The 24450-nt window shown below is 44.9% G+C and overlaps 1 protein-coding gene across 1 annotated transcript in view; it reads right to left on the bottom strand.

Moving 5' to 3' along the window:
• The window catches only part of PRNP (prion protein (Kanno blood group)), a 124761-nt gene extending 101101 nt beyond the window's left edge, over positions 1-23660 (bottom strand). The window contains exon 1 of the transcript XR_014970942.1: positions 23349-23660. The gene's annotated coding sequence lies outside the window, so the exon portion shown is untranslated. The remainder of the gene's footprint in view (positions 1-23348) is intronic.
• Positions 23661-24450: the final 790 nt, after the last annotated feature.

Here is a 24450-nt window from a genome sequence, read left to right on the forward strand (position 1 = left end):
GAATCTCACATCATATACACAATCTGATTAGCTTAAACTTTGTTTAACAAATCTATGCCTTAGGGTATAACTGCCTTGCAGTTTTCTATCTCTAGGTGGGACAGAATAACTGTTCTACATCTATTTCACTGCAATGACACAGATAGGAAGGCATTACATTTGGTTACCCATACCTAACAGAAGTTGCACATGTTGGAAATACCATTCCGCAGGTTACACAGATACTTTTGACATCATAGCCACTAAGAGATAAATATTCTCACTTATAACAGCCTCTGAAGTGTGGATTATGTCACACTGTTATGGATGTCAAACGTTTCCCATCAGCAAAAATGTTTGATAGCTCAACCGATCCATTTAATAGCACCCAAACAATAAATAACAAGCATTGGCATAGCCAATGGGTCTCGCCTTGGGGACCTTATAAGTGTTTAGCCATGCAATGGTTGATGTTGTTGCACCAAGGATATTGTGCTGCATAACTAAATACTTATAAGGTCCCAAAAGCGAGACCTATTGGCTATGCCAATGCTTGTTATTTATTACAGAAGCTCACTGATAACTCTGTCAGTTAGACTCTAGGTTTGTTGCCAATAGTTCAGTCTTTCACGTCCCTGCCTATCTGCGCTTAACCTGACATGAGGCATTTTGACCTGGTAGAACTCATGATTGTGGAGTTTTGGACTGAATTAACTCACAGGAAAGGTGTAATGCATTTCTAATTTCAAGCCAACGTACTTTGGAAGCCATGGCCTTGTCAAGATGGCGGAAAGCTAACATTAAGGACGTGTTGGGAAAGTGACATCTCAAGGCAGTGGTGAGTAGATTAAGCCATGTGCCCGCTCCGTGGAACTGGGTTGACAGTATAAACCCAGCAATCTTGATCGTCTCAGTGTCTAGATTCTTCATGCATACACCCTCGGATGCCACGGGTTGCTAGACATGAGTTTTTGTTTTTTTTCGCCAATACTTTGCGGAAAGCCCTCCTTTCTGTAACAGGGGTAGGACAGGTCTACAAGGGAGGTAACATTTCTTGCCTCTTTGAATGGCGGTAGAAATGACTTTTTTCTGAATGGAGAAATGTGTGCAATAAAACCATTATCTCATCTAAAAACAAGCATTTGCAATGCAATTGGTCTTTGCGAGAGTTTGAGCAATTGGCAGGGCCAGATTTAGAGCTGTTGGTACCCAGTGTGACAATCATTTTTGCCCCCTCCCCCCTCCCCATGACCACCTCCTCGGATTCACTCACGACCACGGACCTCTGGGCAAAAGTGCCCGATATCTCTCCATAGGCCCTCTTACATACTTTTCATTTCTTTTAAAGCACTGGTAAAGGCTGGCTTTACTAATAAGAAGGTATATTTAACCAAATAAACCATTTTCAGCAAAATTAGGAATAGATAATGAAAGACTGGAGGAAAAACAGAACATCCTAACCTATTTTATTCAGTTTTCATGCAGCTCCTTGATGACAGTTCGTAACAGTCATTGTTCTATATTAGAGTTGTATTTTATGAACTGCGGTTACAAAAGGATCTCTTTGACAAAAGCAGAAATCCACTCAGCTATCCACATAAAATACCGAGCTGTGGCCTGCATGGTATGCGCTCTTTGCAGCAGGCATATTAACCCACTGTGCTACTTTATGGAGTCAAAGCTGGCACTAGACAAAACTCTGATCTCTCTCTCTAGCAGGAACAATAATCACAAGAGTTCTCTTGAGATTTTGATTGCTGCCTGAAATCTGAACGCACAAGAAACTCATCTGCAGCTGTTTTTAAATTGTGGTTTATTGCTAAATACAATGCCCTCCCCCCCCCTCCAGGTCAGTACCCAGTGCGGTCGCACCAGTCGCACTGCCCTAAAGCCGGGCCTGGCTATTGGCATTGTAAATGACAATGCCTTTTATTTATGTGTTTTGAAGACCTGCAAGCAGTGCGTAAACACGCACTTTGTACTTACAGTACTTGCTTACTAGAAGCAAGGCTGGCAGTAACTGCGCCTCTTTTACTGCCAGCCTTGCTTCTTTCAAGCAAGAACTATAAGTACAAAGTCGGTGTTTACGCACGGCTTTCAGGTTTTCAAAACAGATAAATAAAAGGCCTTGTCATTTACAATTTCAATAGCTCAAAATTGCAAATGTGAGACCTATTGCAATGGCAGAGTTGTGCAGAGTGGCAGACTGTGAGAGTCTGGATTATAAATTACTGTGGAGAGCAAGGTAAGAGCTCCCATAAAACTTAAAATAACATAGTTCCTAAATTGCACAAAGCAGATTTCAGACAGAAATCTTAGAATTAACCCCGGTGTCTATGACTCACACAGTAAGCTTCTTTCAGAGAGGAATGAGATACAGTATTTAAGCAAAACCAAATCGATGTAAAAGTCTGGCAATAAAAAAGAAAATGCTAAGATCAATTCAGTAGAAAGAAGAACAATTTATTACATAAACACCAAACTGGAAATCCAAACTGGGGGTTTAGGACATGGGACTATCCGGAGGAAATGTCCAAAAAAGTCCCCTCATAGAAAACAAGAAAAAGTAAAACACAATGATACTTTATGGTGTGAAGATGACCAGGTCCTAAGTGACTTTCAGACCAACTATCCTGTAGATCTTACAAGTCTATTTTGGCCTTACAATGAGCATCCTTGCGATCAGATATATTTGAACTACTATGGTGTCTACTGGGAGCAAGTTACTTAAGTAACTGACAGATATAGCCAACAAGCTTTATTACTTTTAATTCAGGTGGGCAAATTCTTTCACAACCTTTTGTATTCCGAGTTACTTGAAATACTCAAATAACAATAAGGTTAAAAAGGCCGGTATATAAAAAGGCAAATATCTCAATCAGTTGCGTTTACTAGGAAATGTTCCTGGCCACCAATATGCACCAAAGCATACTAAAAGCAGCACGTCTATAGGTTCATGACCAGATATGGAGAGCAAACGCAGGAAAGGGGAAAGCCATGACACCAAAGAGTTACGAAAAAAAACAATTGCTGTATGAACTATTTAAATAAAATGCACATATTTCCAACACTTAATTTCCGTTTGTGCTGAAATCAGCCGCGGTCGGTAGTAGGAGTAACTGCAGGGCGGTGACGTGGGGAGGGGGAGGGGCAGGGTGGGGGGTAGTAAACTCTGGATTACGGATGTTTACAGGTAAATTAACATATAAATTAATAAAACGAATTTCGTTGCGCGCACTGCATCGCATTTGGGGATGCAGTGCACATAAGAGGATAATAATGGGGCCGATCTTGACAGCTTTAATTGAATAATAAGCAGCTAGATTGTGGTAAACATAATACAACTGTCCAATAGATAATTATAACCTCTTTTTCTCCCATAGTGGGATTCTTGAACAAATCATGGATCGAGAGAGAAACACTTATGTTTGGTCTTGATAAAGATAGCGGCATAAAACATAGCCCATCGAAACGCGTCGACGCATAGGAGCAACATAATCCAAAGAACCGGGTATCCACTTGTAGTGATAAATAGAGTCAGATCCCACAAGTGTTTAATCCCTTAAGTAGTCAGCATTGGATGTGTGTTAAATGACAAATTATAGTGTCTTTTCTTCTGTATTCTCTCTGTTATGCAGGTTCATAATAGGATAATGCACTTTACTTGTTTGTTTGATTTTTTTCTCTTATATGTGAGAAATGTTTTCCGTTTAATTGTGCAGTATATATTCTCAAAGTTACCTTTTGCTCTGTGAATTTAGATTAAGGGTATTGCCAAGAAGAGAATAGGGACCATTATGTATTATGGTTTTTTAAAATAATGCACTATATGTTTTTATAAAATAAATGTAAACTATTTTCTAATTGTTGTGTATGTAATGACTACATGTTGAGAATTGATTCTGTCAATACTGGTGCCATCAAGGGACTGCTAGGCAAGATCAATAATAGTATCCTATTCCCTTGATTTTTGTACTACATGTTTTTATAAAATAAATGTAAACCAAATTTACATGTTGTGAATTGATTTTGTTTATACTGTTGTTACCAAGGGACTGCTAGGTGAAACTAGGAACAGTATCCTATTCCCTTGATCTTTCCTTGAAGACTGTATTAATATTTAAGTTATCAAGGGACTGCTAGTTGTTACTTGAAAGAGTACCCTATTCCCTTGATCGTCACAAGGGGTCCCTCTCTATCTTCCACATATCTGTTTCACACTAGCCCATAATCGCTTGGACAACCTGAGTTACGTGGGGAGCAACACCTGAAAACTTAAACACTCGTATGCAAAAGTATAATTGCTCTTGCTTAACGCTCTGTGTAGTAATCCTAAGGACTAAGGTCCCCACAGCAAATGAAGATCTAGACCTTCACTGCGCACACTTGAGAATACTTAGACCTGCGATCCAACAATGCAATCCTTGGTGTAACCTGAACAGCAGGCACTGATCCTTTAGCATAGGAGCCCCATCCTCTGTTCCTGTGTGCGCACCTACTAGCATATGCATGTACAATCCAACACATTAATTCTGCTACAGATGCATGCCCCACACAGTCAATTCTAGTCTGCATAGCACAGAGCAACCAGCATGTAGAGCACTGGTTGCAGTAAGACCAAGCATTTGTCATGCAATGGGTCTTGCATTACTGAAAGTTTGTGCTATTGGCGTTGCTAATAGTAATGCAACGCCATTAGCTCAAGCCTTCAGAAATAAATGCGAGAGCTATTGCTTTCCAAATGGATCAGGGCATCTGTGCTTTAGCGTTAAACATCTGAAGCTAAAGCGCGGATGCCGTGATTACTTCAAAAGTAAAGAAATAGAGAATGTGCATTTTTTCTATTTCTTTACTTTTGAAGCAATCGCGACACACACGCTTTAGCTTCAGATGTGTAAAGCTAAAGCGTGGGTACCGCCATTGTAAGCAAATGTACCTAAACAGGAAAAAACAAGCACAAGCGCGTGCGGCAGCAGGGGGAGGGGAAAGAGGAGGGGGGCTGCGCGATTAACTTGCGGGAGCGAGTGGCTGGCGCCGGGATAATTGCTACCATACGGCGCTGCGCGCTCCCGCAAGCGAATCTCCACACGTGCACGCGTTGCCATTGAAGGCAATGGAACACGTGCACGTTTTTGGCTGAAAAGCCAAAGCCATTCCAAAAGGTCTTTTTGCCTATGCAGTGCATGATCGCTGCGTAGGCGAGACCTAAAAAGGAACAAACTTGGTGACCTATCATACATCTGGCATTGGGATGTTTTAGCATTAGATGGATGCTGGATACCATCATTTTGTGAAGGAAACACACAAAGAAAGCTGCCTTTTAAATTTCTCTCACAAACAGGACAAGCATAGTACAGGTAACAACAGGACTAGATTATGACACACTATTATGAACATCAGCGTGTTAGAATAAATCAACAACAATGTTTCACTGTGCAACACAGGTCTATTTCCAACGCGCCCAAAGAATAACTAAAAGCAAACTAAAATTGCTGGCCAAAATATTTCAACTACCTTTTATAAGAGTTACATACATTTAAACTTGAGACCTTTTTAGCATTACACAAATAGTGGACACTACCTTTTTTTTTTAAAGCAGGGGGGGGTCCTCTTCAGAGGCTTCAGGGCTTAGCCCTGCCACCTGTGAGCCCAAGAAGCCACTGCTAAATTAAATTATTACGCTAATTATTAGTTAGTATAGCAATGTTCTGCAAGAAAGACCTTTGTGGTTTCATGAACTCTGCAGTGCGCAGGTCAACCCTCTCGCCTCTCCACCAGGCTCCTGATGACAAGAGGAGGAGGGAGGGTGACTGAGTTTCATCCAGCTATAGAGTGTTGAAAACACAACACTCTTTAGGCGGATGCCTGGATTGTGCATGTCAGAGGGGCATAGTTCAACTGTGATCCCCTCACACAAGCACAATCCATTTTTATTCAGCAGGCATACTATTCATACCTCAGGCAGCACAGTATATCTGCTAAAATGTGGCTGTCAGGGCTCACCTCTATGCATCCCTGAGACCAATGAGGAGCCACACAGAGCAGCAGGGGCAGGACCCGCAGCACTATCCCAGCTTCTGATAGGACTGTGCTTCCAGTCCTATCAAGAAGCCGGGAGAGGGCTTGTGGTTTGTCTTCCTCTGAAACATGGCCCGGCTGGTCTGTCTTGCACATTATTAGGAATCAGGGCTTGATGGTTCCTATGTCCAGCATCTGTTTCCTGCTCTGCTGCAGCCATGGAGCCTCTGATTTGCCATAAAAGGAAGAAAGGTTAGTGAAAAGAATCAGTGTTGTTTCTTTGTGTGCGTCCAAGTAGGGTGTGTTTGTGAGTGATTGAGCGAGAATGAGATTGAGTGAAATTGCGTGTTAATTTAATATGTTTGAGAGTGTCAATGAGAAAGAGTGAGTCTCAATGAGTGAGTGAGAGTGAGTATGAAAAAGGAAAAGTGAGGGAATGAGAAAAGCAGTGTGAGTGAGGTAGAATGAGTGAGTGAGGGGGGATTTTGTAAGGGAGTGGTAGTGAGTCAGGGTGTAACAGGTGCAGTTGCGCCAGAGCACAGAGGCCCCGGTGCAAATGCACCTGCTGCTCTATTAAAGCAGAACAACTGTACCCCAGGATTTAAAATCAGACCCCCTGTGTACCAGTAGTTGTGAGTGGGGGCCAGTGATTATGAAAGTGTGCCTGTGTGCAACTGCATTTGTGGGTGGTAAACAGTGAGTGTGGGTGGGGATCTTGTGTATGAGGGAACCCAAGGCAAATTTTTAAAATAATGAGGTGAACCCCTGGCAAGTATTACAGTCGACTACTTTCAGGGTTCACTAGCTGCCACTGTATGAAGGAGGCAAACTAAAGCAGAAACGTTCTAATCTTCCTTAACAAACTGCACAGGGAGAGTGCACGCAAAGGTAGAGAAAACGTCTCTTTCCAGTACGGGCAAAGGTCCAGCAAGTTCTTGTTCTAGCTCCCCTTTGCTGCATGTTGCTCCAGCTGCCTTCCTCGCTGCACTCTGTGCTAATGAGAGCTGTTGTAGGCATATCTTTCTCTGCTGATACATTATATCTTGCCTTAACCTGGTATCCAGCCCATTCACTGTTTTCTTGCAGCATAGCCATTAAAAAGGCTTCACAGCCTCCTTGGTGTAATTTTATTTGTTTAACCTGTTGCTCCTGCTTATGTTGTCATTACTCCTGCCTGATTTTAGAGTGTAAAGCTGCTGTTTACTGCCGCTCCCCCTGCTGCCATTTTTCCCTGCTGTTTTACCCAATCCTTTCCCTCCTGCTTCCCGCCTCCTAGCGCCCCTCCCTCTTCTCAGGACCTACTTTATGGAGGCTGAAGGGCGACCCCACTGAGCAGGTCCTTGAGCCAACTGCCCTCCTATGCGTGTTGCTCCAACGGCCTTCCTTGCTGCAGTCTGTGCTAACGAGAGCTCTTGTCAACATATCTTTCCCTGCTGATACATTATATCTTGCCTTGACCTGGTATCCAGTCCCTTTACTGTTTTCTTGCCTCATAGCGATTAACAAGGCTTCACAGGCTCCTCTGGTAAACTTGATGTAATTTTTCTGTTTAACCTGTTGTTCTGCATTTGATTTCATTAATCCTGCATGGTTTTGGCCGCCGCTCTCCCTGCAGCCATTTTTCCCGCCATTTTGTCCAATCCTCTCTCTCCTATTTCCTGCAACCCAGCGCCCATCTCTCCTCCCAGGACCTAATTAATGGAGGCTGCAGTGTGGCCGTGCTGCTGGTGGGTTAAAGGCAAGCAAGTCTGCACCCGCCCGTGCCTGGACCGTACCCAGCGCCAGGAACCCTGGCTCTCCCACCAGCCGAAGCTACACTGCCACCGCGCTCCGAACCCTGAACCCCGCAACAACCACTTCTGTCACACCTCGATCTACGGTAGAACCTTTTGCCTGCTTGCACTGCTTCTTCGCCTGCAACGCTGGAGCACCTGCCCGTACAGTTACCAGCCTCTACCACCCCAGAATATCTCCACGTGCTCCTGCTCAACGCATGCTCGCTCTGCAAACATGCCACAGAGATCTGGGACACCATCTCCTTCCTCATCCCGATGTTGTCTTCCTCACCGAAACCTGGCTCAACATCGCATCGGCACCAACATCACCTAAGCTACATCTGATGGCTACAGGAGAACTCAAGACCACATAAACAAACACACAGGTGGGACCGCCATCATCCACAAGGAAACTATCCACTGCACCACCACCACAGACACGCCGCCCCGATCATGAAGCATCTCAACTTCCAACTTTACACTGATGGATAGACCACCATCAGAGGCACGCTCGCCTAAAGACCCCCTGACCCTTGCCTCAGCTTCTGTGCCGCCATCATCAACTTCACTGCCCCGCTGCCCATCGATTCCAAGCACTACATATTCCTCAGAGACCTCAATTTCCACATTGACAACCCAGACGACGCCAACACGGACAACCTCCTTAAAAGCATAAACACCCTCGGCCTCACTTCTTCCATGACAAGATCTCCAACATCTACAAAAACTTTGAGACCCAACTTACCACCGCCGACATCCTCAACCTCATCGCCCCCACAGAGGCAAACCCTGACCACCTGCTAACCACCTGGAACCAGGTCACCATTCAAAGCACCACCAACATCATGAACTCTGTCCAGTCAGGAGCATTGACGGACCTATGTCTGTACTACATCTTTCACCTTGGGAGCAAGACAATTAGCAACTAACTCACCACCATCCGCAACTCATCCATTGCGACAGCCACCTTCTCCGATGAATGGAAACCCGCGGAAGTCAAACTCCGCCAACCCCAGCAAACTCAAGAACTTCTATCCCATCTCTCTGCTCCCTTTCTCTGCCAAGGTCCTCAAAAAAGTCATCATCCGCCAACCCACAAAACACCTGGAGCACAACAACCTTCTGGACATCTCCCAGTCTGGATTCCACACCAACCACAGCACCGAAACTGCCCTCATCGACACCATGGATGACATCTGAACCCTCCTTGACAGAGGGGAAACGGCAGCCTTGATCCTCCTCGACCTCTCAGCAGCATTTGACTTCGTGACCCACCATAGCCTTATCAAGAGACTCCACCACATTGGAATTCAAAGATATGCCCTCAGACGGATCGCGTCCTACCTCACCGGAAAAACCCAGGGAATCTACCTTTTTCCCTACACCTCCGAATACAAGAGCATCATCTGCGCATCCCTCAAGGCTCATCCCTCAGCTTCACCCAGTTCAACACCTACATGATGCCCCTGGTTGACATCGGCAGAACCCATGGACTTAACATCATTTCCTATGCTGAGGACAACCAGCTCATCCTCTTGCTATCAGAAGAACCCTCCACCATGAGTGCTAACTTCCACATATGTCACCAATTAGATGAAAGACAAGTGCCTGAAATTCAACACAGACAAATGGAAGTACTAATCTTCTGGAACAACACCTCCCCGTGGAATGACTCCTGGTGGCCTGCAGAACTAGGCCCCTCACCTACACCAACAGACCTCACAAGCAACTTCGCCATCGCACTGGATGGCAAGCTCACAATGAACAACCAGATCAACGCAGTCTCCTCTGCCTGCTTCTTCACTCTTTGCATGCTCTGCAAGATATTCAAATGGCTCCCAATCAACACCAGACATACCATCACCAAAGCCCTAGTCAGCAGCTGGCTGTACTATGGCAACGCACTCTATGAAGGAATCACCTCACTCCTTGTGAACAGACTGCTGACCATACAGAACTGTGTGGCCAGACTCATCCTCGACCTCCCCAAGTGGATCCACACCGCCCCCCCTCACCTCCGGAACTCCACTGGCTACCTATTCAGAAGAGATGCCACTTCAAGATGCTGATCCACGCCTATAAAGCGTTGCACAACCAAGGACCAGCATACATCAACCACCACCTGTACTTCCACCAACCATCGATACACCTGTATTTCACCTCCCTTCACCTCGCTCACACCCCTCGCATACGTCAAAGCCATAGTAGACGTCACTCCTTCTCCCACCTCGCGGCCAAGCACTGGAACAACCTCCCTCAACACCTCTGAACCTCAATCTTGATGCTGGAATTCAGGAAAGGACTAAGACCTGGCTGTTCGTTGTAGCCACAGCAGTAACATCCCCAGCGGCTGGATACCATCACGGCTGATTAGCCATGCTATACACATCCTGACTGAAAAAACAGAACAGGTAGCAACAGTGAGAGCTTCTTTCAGAGGAGACATCACCAGTGCAAGCTTCTTTCAGAAACATAATTGGAAAAACACAGTAATGATCATTGGGTATATTTACTAAAATTTCACTCAATGCAGAGCAGCAAGCAAAGTTGTGGCACTGTGTTGTGTGAAAGGGAGATAGCTGTAATGTGCCATATGAATGAAGATATGGTGCATTTCTGCTCTGTACTACCGCTGGCACACTGTACACTGCTTATCGCAAATGCAGGCACTCTTGCACCATGGAACAGGCATCTCGGTCACAGAGGGGGTGGTGTAATTTGTAGTCACACATTCTTCAAAAGGTACGCAACTCAGTTCTACCTTAGTTGGTCCCGTTCTGTGCCGCTGGAACCTGCTGCCAGGGAGCTGTCGCCATCACCTGCCCCCCTTGTCGCTCCCTTGCTTTTCCCAAGAAACCAATTTAGAGAGCCCTCCCTTATTACCATCCCACTTGCCTGAAAGAAGGGGCCAGTGGTAAGGGAGCTCTCTTTGTCATATGGTTTCCTTCCTGCCCCAACTTTGTATGCTAGATATCAATACTTTTCTCCAGGTGAGAGACCTCCCTTCTCCCCCTGCTCTTCTGATATACACCTGGGGATAAGGGGAATGGTAACTGGGGTTACAATTCCCTACCTGCGTGGCTGGGAGGGCCTACTGGAGCCTCAACCACTTTATAACTTGGCCTATGTCCCATCTACTCAAGTGAAAGAACATGGAGGGCCTTAGTTTCATGCATTGAAGATGTTCTTCGGATCTCCTAATGTCCTACATAACAACTGCACTGGCAGACTGGGTTGGCTCCATTCCCAACTTTTGCTATCATTCCATCCGCAGGAGACATCCTAGAAACTGCCATAACAGTAAGAGGTGTGCAGTCCCAATCACTACTCTTTTGCAACAGAGTTCTTGAGGGGAGTGTCTCGCCTGTGAACCTAGGAAAAACCATATTGTGAGTAGGTTATTCCTTTTAAGTGTCCTTTGTGCGTACTCCTCTATGCTACCTGGCCAACTGCAAGTGACTGTTCACCCCAAATGGCCAAACCTTAGACACATGCTGTATCTGCCAATGTGTGATAAGACCAGTAACATTTTCCTCGTCGATAAAGCGGAATTACCAGAGAATGTTCAGCAGGTAATATAGCATTACAGAGTTTGCTGGTCAAAATGATTTAGTAATCACTATTCTCTTTGATCAATATAGTGTTAGTCACAAGATATCAAGTAGCACTACCTGCACTGTATGACTTGATCAACTCCTTGTGCATATTGGAAGTAATGGCCCTGTGTTGGACTTGGCACTTTTTGCAGAGTCAGCCCAGAATGTTTTGCCTTCCTCCTGTTATTTTTTCTGACCTGTTGTTGGTGGTTTTAGGACTCTGGGTACTTTTACACTGCTGTTCAGTGCTAAAGAGCATGTCCTCTCTATGGTAAACCTGGTAAGATTGGTCTACACCTGTTTGGCATATTTAATTTACCTATCAGTCCCTTGTACAGTGGTATCTCATATACCCAGGGCCAGTAAATTAAATACTAACAGGAGATAAAAAGCATCAAACCATGATGATGAATCACGAGTGTAATAATTTATAGTCAGATAATACAGTCTATATAGGGCCAACGCCTGTATTCTGTCTTATATTGAAATAAGGGCAATATTCAGAGTCAGAAGGATCTATCACCAATACGCTTAGCATGTGTATGATATGATCACAGTCAGTACAAAGAGGACATTGTTCACGCCAATATGAGTGGCTGTAACAAGATCTATTTAATTACTAACTGAACAGAGATTATACCGAGTCGCTTTCTACTGGAAAGTCCCTTTGCTCGATATCTTATCCATAACTGTATAACTGCATGCAATGGTTGTTGATAAACAGTCAGTGAGCTGTAGCTTCAGTCCAGTTTCATGTGACCCTCCCAAGGGTGTCACTTCCAGGAAGAGGAGGCAAATTCTGCCCCATCCCCAAGGGAAATCACAGTACACTCGTAAATACAGCTGAAAAATACATAAGCTCCTCTCATCCTCTCCTGCAGTTACTGACACTTTGATTCTCTGTTTCACTGCCGCAGACAGATAGCCCTTCCTACCTTTTTGCTTCAGGAGCAGTAGACTAGGCGCTATACCATCACTTCCCAGCATTATATCATAACACTTCCTAACCCGCAAGAGAGCCTTTACTTTACAAAATGGAATCCTTTTTCTCCAAAGGGATACAGGGAAGCCACCATGCTTATGAATACTTAGGACATTTAACCCTTTCCTTAGTACCTGGTTTAATTATTAAGGGCCTGATTTAGAGTTTGGCAGACGGATACTCATATTACTAGTAGACTTGTTATAAGGCGGGAGCGATATGTGTCTTTGTGAAAGAGTGCCCATCCTCCAAAACACTAACTCAGACCCAAATCACGACTTAAGAACATGTGGGAACAATTTGAGCTAATCTCTAAACTGCGTACTCCTGACCTACTTTCTCCTTTCCTTTATGGATACTATGGCTAAGACACCCACTGGGAGATTTACTAAGATTTTACGCCATGTCTGCATCACAAAAGTGACACAAATCTGTACTTTTTTTTCTGATTTACTTTATATTGCTAAATTTGTTTAGCGCTGGAAATAACATGAAAGTAACACAAAGCAGTGCATAGCACTGCTTTGCAGTACTTTGCTCCAAGGGGGAGTTCCAGGGGTGGAGCATGGGCATTCCCATGCAACCACCCATGGTTTCTGATGCTAAACCCTATTTACTAAATGAAGAAGACAGTGTTTAGCATCAGAAAACTGTGCCCTTTTGAAGTAGGCGCAACAAAGGCGTAATGTTTTCATTTCTCCTTCCTTTTCTGACCTTGTACGTATGCTTCACATTACAGCACACATACGAAGAGGGAAAAAGATTAAAGTCAGTCTATTCATACTATTTTGTACTAGAAAGGGTGCCCTCCCAGCACAGAACCTATACCAACCCCACGGAGACACACTTGCACTATGGTGCAAAGGTGTCTCCATGGCGCACAGCAGCTGATTTCATCAGCGGCGCTAGGGAAAAGGGAGAAGAGTGCCTTATTTCTGTAAATATGGCACACTCCTCCTCTCTCCTTATCACGCAGCACAGCATTTGCGGCTTCTGCACTGCACTGCGTGAGAAACTAGTAAACGTGCCCCCAACTGTCTGCAAGCAAACCATGCTCGCTATTGTCCTAATTGTAAGCCACTTCGTAGAGTACACCTTGTACCTCAAATCTGCATGACGTATATTCAGCCTTACCTGCTGGTCAGTACTGTCATCGTCAAGTTAATTCCTTCATTAATAGTGCTATGCTTGGGAACCTCGTGGTCCACCTTCTTTATTGCTGTACCAAGGCGCATATCTATTCATGCAAGGGAGTGGATCATCAGAATGTGTCCTTATTTGTACCTGGAACCTCTCCAATGGCCTAACATGAGAGAGGTATTTGGTAGGTTTCTAAAATGAAAACTCTACCCTAAGATCACTTTGCTAGAACTCTCTGCAGCAGAAGTGGAATTCAGCTCCTGCCAGGGATCAGGTCAACTCTTATCTGCTCTCACTTACTGCATTATATGGTTTTTCAGTCAGCTCATGCTTCAAATTCTGGGATGACATCACATATACTATGCCGCTCTGGATGGTCCTACTAGGTTCCCTTTTAAAGCATTTCCACAGAGAGTCACAAATCCCAATGTAAACTCTCAAAACATACTAATCAGGGATCTGATCTGAACACACAACCAGACGAAAAGTTAAATTAAAGCACAGTCCAGCTGCAGCCCAGTTCTATGTAAGCCAAGTCCTTTCAAGGCACAGGATATTTTAACCTGTCCGTCTTCTAGGTGGCACATGAGAACCAACATATACAATTCAAAACAGTCATAATAATAATTATGATTATGTGTACATCCTCTAGGATCAAAACTAAGTAAAATGCCTTAATTGTGAAATAAATGGCTAACTCTGAAGAACAAAGGTTTAAGTTTAGGACGCATTAAAGTCTAAGATAATCGAAGAATGTTTATTCAAATGTTTTGTTTTCTGGAGCAATTTTAGTGTGTAAATATTTTGAATGATACTAAGCTACCCCCCCCCCCCCACCCCCCTTCTAGCTCTGTATATCCTGGGAATCTGGACTAGACCTTTGATGGCCAATCTAAGGTTGCGCCGAGGAATGTACTGTAGAACTAGTTTCTGTAGATCCGCCGCTCCATCCCCAAACTGGGTTTTATGTACCAAGCACAAAGCTTTAAACTCAATGCGCTGTTGCACCTGCAGCCAGTGGAGAGTGTTGATGCTGCCAGATATATGGTGGAACTTAGGAAAAATCAACAGCATTCTGGCTGCTGCATTTTGGCTACACTGCAGTTTTTAGAGTCGTTGCTTATTAATGCCCATGAAGCAGTGGCGTAACGAAGTTTGAGGGGGCCCCCCTGTAAGGTGCATGGAGGGGCCCCCGCTCCGGATTTTAGCAGGAGCTCTCGGAACAGAATACCTTGCTGAGGGGGCCTCCAGCAGCTCGGGGCCCCCCCACACCGCAGGGGCTGCGGGGACCTGTGTTACCCCACAGCCATGAAGAGGGCATTACAGTAGTCAATCCTAGAAAGGATCAAGGCAATGACAACTGATGTCCGTAAATCAGGAGGAATAAAAGGGAAGATTTTACGGAGGACTTTCAGCTGGAAGAAGCACGCTGACGTAAACTGGTTAATTTGGCCTTGAAAGCTTAGCTGATCGTCCATTAAGATTCCCAAGTTCCTGACCTTTCCTGCAGGTACAGGGCAATTTCCTGCCTCTGCTGGCCACCAGTCCTGGTTCCAGAGCGGTGCACCAGCACCAAACTCCATCACTTCAGTTTTTCCGGTATATAGTTTGAGATAGTTCTGGTGCCTCCAGTCCATGCTATGTTTTAGACAGCCGTGGAATTTTCCCACAATAGTTTCAATGTTGGAAGAGATGGAAATGAACAGTTGGGTGTCATCAGCATATGACACTAGCGAAAAGCCTTGTCCTCTGGTTAACTCAGCCAGAGGTGTCACGTAATGTTAAAGAGTGTTGGGGACAGTGCTGACCCCTGGGGAACTCAACAGGGGAGGGTGAACCTCTCTGATTGGTGGTTGCCCCAACATACCCTTTGTTCCCTATCTTTAAGGAAAGAGGCCTGAAGACCGAGCGCCACCTCACTGACACCTATTTCGTTCAGCCTTAGAATAACTGACGGTTGACGGTATCGAAAGCAGCTGAAAGGTCTAGTAGGATTAAGATGGCCTTACCACCACTGTCCAGTTGCCTACATATCACCTCCGTGGCCATAATCAGGGCAGATTCAGTAGAATGATGTTGTCCTAAGCCGTGTTGAGAATGGTCATGGGTGTCAAAGGGGTAGGAGTGTCCTGCCACACACCGTCGCTATTGCCGCATGTTTGTAATTCTTTTTAACTAGCTACGCTGCTCATTTCGTTTTTTATACTTAGCTTCTCTGTGTTTTTAACATCTTGATCGCATACCCGCACTATAAAATTGGTGACTCACTTGCTATTTGCACTTGCTGTTTGCACATAGGGTAAACTGCCCGGGGATCTTCCTGGTTCCTCGTTGGTGCCGAGAGGTACTGCCATCTTGCTCAGTTGGTGGTCTAGTTGTCTCGCGCCAGAGCCTATTTCCTTGCGCGCTTCTCGGGGCTGGGAGTCAAAGGGGTAGGAGTGTCCTGGCACACACCCTCGCTATTGTCGCATGTTTGTAATTCTTTTTAACTAGCTACGCTGCTCATTTTGTTTTCTATACTTAGCTTCTCTGTGTTTTTAACATCTTGATCGCATACCCGCACTGTAAAATTGGTGACTCACTTGCTATTTGCACTTGCTGTTTGCACATAGGATAATCTGCCCGGGGATCTTTCTGGTTCCTCATTGGTGCAGAGAGGTACCGCCATTTTGCTCAGTTAGTGGTCTAGTTGTCTCGCACCAGAGCCTATTTCCATGTGAGCTTCTCGGGAAGTACCCCGGAAGCGACCAGGGCCAGACATGCTGCTCGCGAGCCTGCCGGATTATGTAGGAGGTACTCGGCTGCCTCTTTGTGGGCTCTGGCCCCCTCCCATAGTTGTCAGGTGGAACTCTGGGATGTGAGTAAGATCGACAAGCATGTCTGCTATGAATGTGGGTTGGTACTGAAGCCAGGTCAGGTCGATATAGACGAGACTGGTATGGCTCGGGAACAACAGTCTTCGGCTGGCCTGATTAGGGCAGCTTCCATTAATGCTCGGTCCCTCAGGAAACACTGTGCAGAAGTGTTTGATCTCCTGGAGGAATGATCTCTTGATCTACTATTTTTAACAAAAACCTGGCTTGATTCCTTTTCTGATCCGAAAGTTACCCTAGCCATACCCTCGGGATATAAAATCTCTTGAGCAGATCAGATGGCTGGGTGAGGGGGGGAGTGGCGGTTATATATAAAGACAAATGGAAGCTGCATAGGAGAGAGGCTTCCCCCTGGAGTCGTTGTGAAGCACTAGATTTTAGTATTCAGATGTCTGCACACTTCACTCTTGGAGGGTCACTGATTTATGGACCCCTAGGACCGGCAGGGCTGTTTCTCCAAGATTGGGGCGACGCCATTGCCTCAAACGGTGATCAGATTTTCCAACTTCTTGATCATTGCGGATTTTAATATACATCTGGATTGTACAGATAGCAAGGACACAGGACTTGCTGGATGGGCTGTTGGTTGCTCAGCTTAAGCAACATCTCAGCCTCCCTACACACCAGGCCGGACATGTTCTCGATCCAATTTGTTTTAATTTCCCGATTTTTAGAGGTGGAGACCAGTCCGGTGACCTGGTCAGATCACTATATAACATACTTCTCTTGGGAAGAAGTTAGGACTGAGCCTCCGGTACTTCCAAGTTATAATTCATCCTTTGGGAAAATTGATCCCTTTGCACTTAGTACAGTGCTCGAAGCGTCTAAGCCAAAACTGGCCGGAGATCTCAATGCTCAGGTGGCAGAGCTTTCTAGCTGGGTCTCGGCGGCAGTGGCTCCTCCCCGCTCGAATAGGCTGACGAGAGAATCTCGGTCTAAACCTTGGTTTAACGCTTCGCTAAAGGGGCTGAAAAATGATTGTAAGACCCTGGAACGGGCTTGGAGGAAGGGTGGATATAGTCTGGTGGATAAGAGGAAGCTTAGAGATAAGCAGAAGGTTTATTATGCTTCGATTAAGCAGGCTAAAGGGCAATTTTATTCAACCCATATTGAAGCTGCTAATAACAATGCTAGGGAACTATATGCGATTGTTCAGAGTTTTATGTCACCCGTGGCTCAAGCCAGTGTAATGCCCTCCTCTCCTTCTTGGTATGACACTCTCTCCCGAGCCTTTAGGGATAAGATTCTAGGTTTTCAAGCAACCTTTACCCCTCGGACTGCCCACGTAGAGGAAGACCTGGTAGGTCCGCTAGAAGGCACTGGACGCTTACTGTCTGAATTTAGCCCAGTGGTCCCTCATGAATGTCTTAAAATTCTTAAGGCTTTAATATCAGGCTCTCCTTCTGATCCATGTCCGGCCAGGACATTGGCAGCAGTCTCTGAGACTGTTTATAGAGAAGTGACTACTATTATTAATCTTTCCCTGAAGGAAGCGGCTGTTCCTTCGTCTTTGAAGGAAGCTATGATTCGGCCTCTCCTTAAAAAGCAATCGCTTGACCCCCTTTGTCCTGGGAACTATTGGCCTATTTCTCTACTCCCCGCTCAGTTCAGTTCAGTCTGGCGTCCGAACTGGACATAGCACTGAAACAGTGCTGGTCGAGGTGGCGGAGGCCATACGGGACTGTTTGGATGCGGGCGGGAGGGCGGCGCTTATTTTGCTTGACCTCTCGGCCGCATTTGACACGGTCCCCCATCCATTGCTCCTGTCTCGTCTGGCCAGGATTGGGATATCAGGTGCTGTGTGGGAATGGCTTTGTTCCTTTCTGGAAGCCCAGACTGAGCAGATATGGATGCCACCCGTTTTTTCTTCTCCTTAGGGGGTTTCAACGGGTGTCCCGCAGGGGTCCGCCCTTAGCCCCCTTTTATTTAACATCTATATGACTCCGCTGATTTATTTAGCGGAGGAACTGGGGGCTAAGGTGATGGTGTACGCGGATGACACTCAGCTGCTCTTCACCTGGAAGAGAGAGGGGGACTCTGTATCTCAGGCACAACTTTGCTTGGCTTCAGTTTTTAATTAGGTGGCGGATGCACAGCTCAAGTGCAACAAGGGGAAATCGGAGATTCTGCTATTTGGCATGTTTTCTCCGACTTTCCAAGAGCAGCTCTGGCCACCTGATTACCCATGTCCGATCTCTTCCGGGAAATCGTCAAAGAACCTTGGGGTCTGGTTCGACGAACGTCTTTCCTTTGAGGTCCACATAAAGAAGTTGGTTGGTGGTTGCTTCGGCCTGCGTAATCTTTTAGAAACTTCTTTCCCCTTCTACCAATAGCAGCGAGACAAACAATCACATGTGCATTGATTATGTCCCTGTTGGATTATGCTAATGCCCTCTTTTCTGGCATTCCGGGCTATATGCTAAAGAAATTGTAGGTGGTCCAGAATACTGCTGCCAGACTGTTGTTGGGGCTATCATCTAGAAACAGTGTACAGAACCAGCTTTGTCTATACCATTGGTTACCAGTAGCCACTAGAGTGAGATTTAAGTTATTGATTCTGGTCCATCGGGCTCTTCATGGAAGCGGGCCCCTATATTTACAGAGGCAGATCTCCTTCTATGCACCTGGGCGGGCATTGCATTCCGCATCTTTGTATCTTGCTCAAGTTCCACGCTTTAAGTGGCAGAGGACTGGGGGTGGCTCTTTCACAGTGAAGGCAACCACTGCCTGGAACTCTCTTCTGTTGACCATGTGCACCATCCAGGACTCAGTGGCTTTTAGAAAAAAACTGAAAACGTATCTTTTTGTCTGAAGTCGAATATAGCACCCCTGTAGACTCGCGCCGGGATACTCTTGAGTAACTGCGCGTGTAATATATGTATATAACATAACATAAAATATATATCCCATTAAGTCTTGGTTAATTGATGTTTCCAGTATTTTAGCCGCTAGCAGCAGGCAGGAAATGGGCCAATAGTTTTCTATCACATGGGGGTCCAGAGATGTTTTTTTTAAAATCGGCCTTATACATGCCTTCTTCCACGAGGTGGGGAAAGTTCCTGAGCCAATAATGTTGTTGAGGAGAGTTATGTAATTTACCTTATGCTGACATGGTGCTGGCAAGGTGGACCTTCTGCTGCAGTTTATTTCCTGAAGCAGCCTCCACCATGGACCTGGGAGCCATTTTGAAGGAAAGACAACAATCTGCAGCCTGGGCCTTCACAATCCTCTGAGTTGGCAACCCCAGTTCTGCACATATGCCATCTGGCATTTAGGGTTTAGTAGATAGTTCAAAATTCTTGCAAGTGTCAAAGGTTTCTCTGGATTAGTGAACACATGGAGTCCAATTCACAAAAGCTTTTATGAGGACTACTCTTTTACATACTCTTGCATGGTTTAGAAATTGGCCCTGTAACATCCAATTCCCTAATTGGTAGTTGAGGCGCACTGCTGGGTAAGTACTGGTTAAGTACTACCAGTGGGAGGGGGTGGAGTAGTTATCCCAGCATGCCTCTATTCTTTTTTCTGTCTGGGAGATGGTTATCTCCACTAGTAATGAATGGGACGAGGACAGCGGTTCCAGGAGTAATGAAGATTACCGGTAAGTAATAGGGCATCAGTACAAGTCTCTATCCCCATGCTCGTGAATCAGGTAACCCTGACCTTTTTAGCAGTATGTGATGTAGGCAGTGATAGATAATAGAGCTTGTTAGCCAGGTCTAACGGGCTGATTTACCTGCTCAAAATAGTTCTTTTTGATTAAAATCAAAGTGAATTTAAATAAAAATTAGAGCGCAGTTGATATGTGTAAGAAGTGGGACATCAATTGATCCAATTGCAATACACGGTGGCGCGCTCACTATAGTAATGGATGTTTCACATGTATTCCTTTTGTTGGCACCATTAATATGTTTATTACCATGCACACTCCTCACCATTTGTGACTCGCATGCAAACACCTGGAGTGTCTTTTGGGTTGCTGTGCACTTATTTCTTAGTGAACTGGAGTGTCGTAAATTGCACTATACAAATCAGGCAGTGGGGAGAGGAGGGTAGCCTTAGGGCTCGAGCGGTTGACCTCGAAGCTGGTCAAATCACTCAATCTCCCCGCGCCTAACAAAAATGAATGTGTTCATCTGTAGCGAAACTGGTGCTCATGTAAAGCGCTCTGATACCCGATGTCTCGGGTCTAGTTCGCGCTTTATAAAACTCTAAAAAAAAAAATTTTTTTAAAAGGCAGTTGGAAAACAGATGTTAGGGCACGTCTCTCTGCCTGATACCTATCAGTTGAGACAATGCGATTAGATCTATTCTGACAGGTGCAAACGCATACTTCCAATAATTTTGTGACCAAAAAGAAGTAAGGGGTTTCAGTCTCAAAAACCAATAATTAATTATTGAATGACATCATCAGAAACGAAATCACATGACTTTAGGCCTAATGATGACATCACAAGAAACCAAATGACATGGGACACAAGTCTCATGACCGGGCAAAGAACCCTGTGTCATCTGACCCAGAAGGCATCGTATATAAACATTTAGACAAACAATCACATGTGCATTGATTATGTCCCTGTTGGATTATACTAATGCCCTCTTTTCTGGCATTCCGGGCTATATGCTAAAGAAATTGTAGGTGGTCCAGAATACTGCTGCCAGACTGTTGTTGGGGCTATCATCTAGAAACAGTGTACAGAACCAGCTTTGTCTATACCATTGGTTACCAGTAGCCACTAGAGTGAGATTTAAGTTATTGATTCTGGTCCATCGGGCTCTTCATGGAAGCGGGCCCCTATATTTACAGAGGCAGATCTCCTTCTATGCACCTGGGCGGGCATTGCATTCCGCATCTTTGTATCTTGCTCAAGTTCCACGCTTTAAGTGGCAGAGGACTGGGGGTGGCTCTTTCACAGTGAAGGCAACCACTGCCTGGAACTCTCTTCTGTTGACCATGTGCACCATCCAGGACGCAGTGGCTTTTAGAAAAAAACTGAAAACGTATCTTTTTGTCTGAAGTCGAATATAGCACCCCTGTAGACTCGCGCCGGGATACTCTTGAGTAACTGCGCGTGTAATATATGTATATAACATAACATAAAATATATATCCCATTAAGTCTTGGTTAATTGATGTTTCCAGTATTTTAGCCGCTAGCAGCAGGCATGAAATGGGCCAATAGTTTTCTATCACATTGGGGTCCAGAGATGTTTTTTTTAAATCGGCCTAATACATGCCTTCTTCCATGAGATGGGGAAAGTTCCTGAGCCGATAATGTTGTTGAGGAGAGCTATGTAATTTACCTTATGCTGACATGGTACTGGCATGGTGGACCTTCTGCTGCAGTTTATTTCCTGAAGCAGCTTCCACCATGGACCTGGGAGCCATTTTGAAGGAAAGACAACAATCTGCAGCCTGGGCCTTCACAATCCTCTGAGTTGGCAACCCCAGTTCTGCACATATGCCATCTTGCATTTAGGGTTTAGTAGATAGTTCAAAATTCTTGCAAGTGTCAAAGGTTTCTCTGGATTAGTGAACACATGGAGTCCAATTCACAAAAGCTTTTATGAGGACTACTCTTTAACATAATCTTGCATGGTTTAGAAATTGGCCCTGAAACATCCAATTCCCTAATTGGTAGTAGAGGCGCACTTCTGGGTAAGTACTGGTTAAGTACTACCAGTGGGAGGGGGTGGAGAAGTTATCCCAGCATGCCTCTATTCTTTTTTCTGTCTGGGAGATGATAATCTCCACTAGTAATGAATGGGACGAGGACAGCGGTTCCAGGAGTAATGAAGATTACCGGTAAGTAATAGGGCATCAGTACAAGTCTCTATCCCCATGCTCATGAATCAAGTAACCCTGACCTTTATAGCAATACATGATGTAGGCAGTGATAGATAATAGAGCCTGTTAGCCAGGTCTAACGGGCTGATTTACCTGCTCAAAATAGTTCTTTTTGATTAAAATCAAAGTGAATTTAAATAAAATCAGAGCGCAGTTGATATGTGTAAGAAGTGGGACATCAATTGATCCAATTGCAATACACGGTGGCGCGCTCACTATAGTAATGGATGTTTCACATGTATTCCTTATGTTGGCACCATCAATATGTTTATCACCATGCACACTCCTCACCATTTGTGACTCGCATGCAAACACCTGGAGTGTCTTTTGGGTTGCTGTGCACTTATTTCTTAGTGAACTGGAGTGTCGTAAATTGCACTATACAAATCAGGCAGTGGGGAGAGGAGGGTAGCCTTAGGGCTCGAGCGGTTGACCTCGAAGCTGGTCAAATCACTCATTCTCCCCGCGCCTAACAAAAATGAATGTGTCCATTAGTAGCGAAACTGGTGCTCATGTAAAGCGCTCTGATACCCGATGTCTCGGGTCTAGTTCGCGCTTTATAAAACTCTAAAAAAAATGTTTTTTAAAAAGGCAGTTGGAAAACAGATGTTAGGGCAGGTCTCTCTGCCTGATACCTATCAGTTGAGACAATGCGATTAGATCTATTCTGACAGGTGCAAACGCATACTTCCAATAATTTTGTGACCAAAAAGAAGTAAGGGGTTTCAGTCTCAAAAACCAATAATTAATTATTGAATGACATCATCAGAAACGAAATCACATGACTTTAGGCCTAATGATGACATCACAAGAAACCAAATGACATGGGACACAAGTCTCATGACCGGGCAAAGAACCCTGTGTCATCTGACCCAGAAGGCATCGTATATAAACATTTATTCGTATTTATTATACTTTATTTATGTATAAAGTGCGAATCATTACTGGAGAAGAATCTAGCCTCAGGGCATCATATGAATAAAAAAAAAAATAAAGAAGGTACAAATAATAGTACATCAAGAAGGGTAGGAAATGGTTAGTGCGAGGGAACTAGTACGTGACCTGATATAAACGAAATAAGTGACATGACACATATTACAACAATGACGTAAGCCACATGGAAGCACACTACTCATACCTTCCTTCCACTGAGCAGCTTAAAGGGAGTGGTTGGCAGGCCCCTCCCTGTTGGCTTTGGCCTCTTCGCAGGTTCAATCCGCAACTTCACAAAAAGCAGTGGGATACAATCCCTGATGAATCCGTAGAGTTTTGAAGAAAAATCTAGTAGCCCGAATCCTAAATCAGTCGGATTGACAAGTAAATATACATATGTACGATAGTTATAACGAGAAGATGAAAACTGAGATTTGTAGCGCCGCATGAAAGCGAAATACTCATGTTGTGGCATCCATCTTTAGACGTGCGCGGTGCCTTTGGACGCCGTGACCTCATTTTGAGAGGATTGCAAGGAGGAGGGAGGCCTGGGAGATTTAAAATTAGACACGACTGGGTCAGCACCTGTTACTGTTTATGTTGCTAGTGGCCAGTCTGCAAAAATACTATGTGCAAGTGTGTGTGTCTGTGTGTGGGGGCGGGGTTGGGGGAGGATTTAACGGGGATGCACTCTTTGGGATATGACAGCTTGTAAAGAACGGGGAGCGAGCAGGAAAAGGCTGTTCCAAAAATAAAGACTAAACGCACGTTCACAACTTTTATACGCCACTTAAACTGTATTTAGCTACGCCTAGAGAGGGTAATCATATATTCCACATCCTGAGAAAGAGGGGGATGGTACATAATGCGCTTCAGCACGGGCTACCCAGCAGGAGAGAGAATGTCACGAATTGGGGGCTTATTTACAAGCCCCTTGCGCCGCCGGTACCTCGCTTTCTATGTGATAAAAAGTGACGCATAGGCGGCGTATGGGGCTTGTAAATAAATAAGCCCCTTCGTAGGCTTGAGGTCGGGTAGTTACAGACTTCATGCAGATGTATTCCTGTGAGAAGCAGAAGTGCCATTCAGTGATGGTAGTATGGACGGAACGCTTCCAGATTTACGGCAACGGGTTTCTCCGGAGGGAAAATATTTTTTACAGTGGGGAAAAAAGGTGAATCGCGATTTTTATTCGTGTAGATACTGGTGAAAATCCACATTAATACGTGTTTTTTTTTTAAATTGAGGGTTCATCCCTTAAAAGTCAGAAATCTACTCCAAACTTAGAAATAATGCTGATTTACACT

This window comes from Triturus cristatus, chromosome 11, assembly GCF_964204655.1.
Source record: "Triturus cristatus chromosome 11, aTriCri1.1, whole genome shotgun sequence".
NCBI classification, from domain to species: Eukaryota; Metazoa; Chordata; class Amphibia; order Caudata; family Salamandridae; genus Triturus; species Triturus cristatus.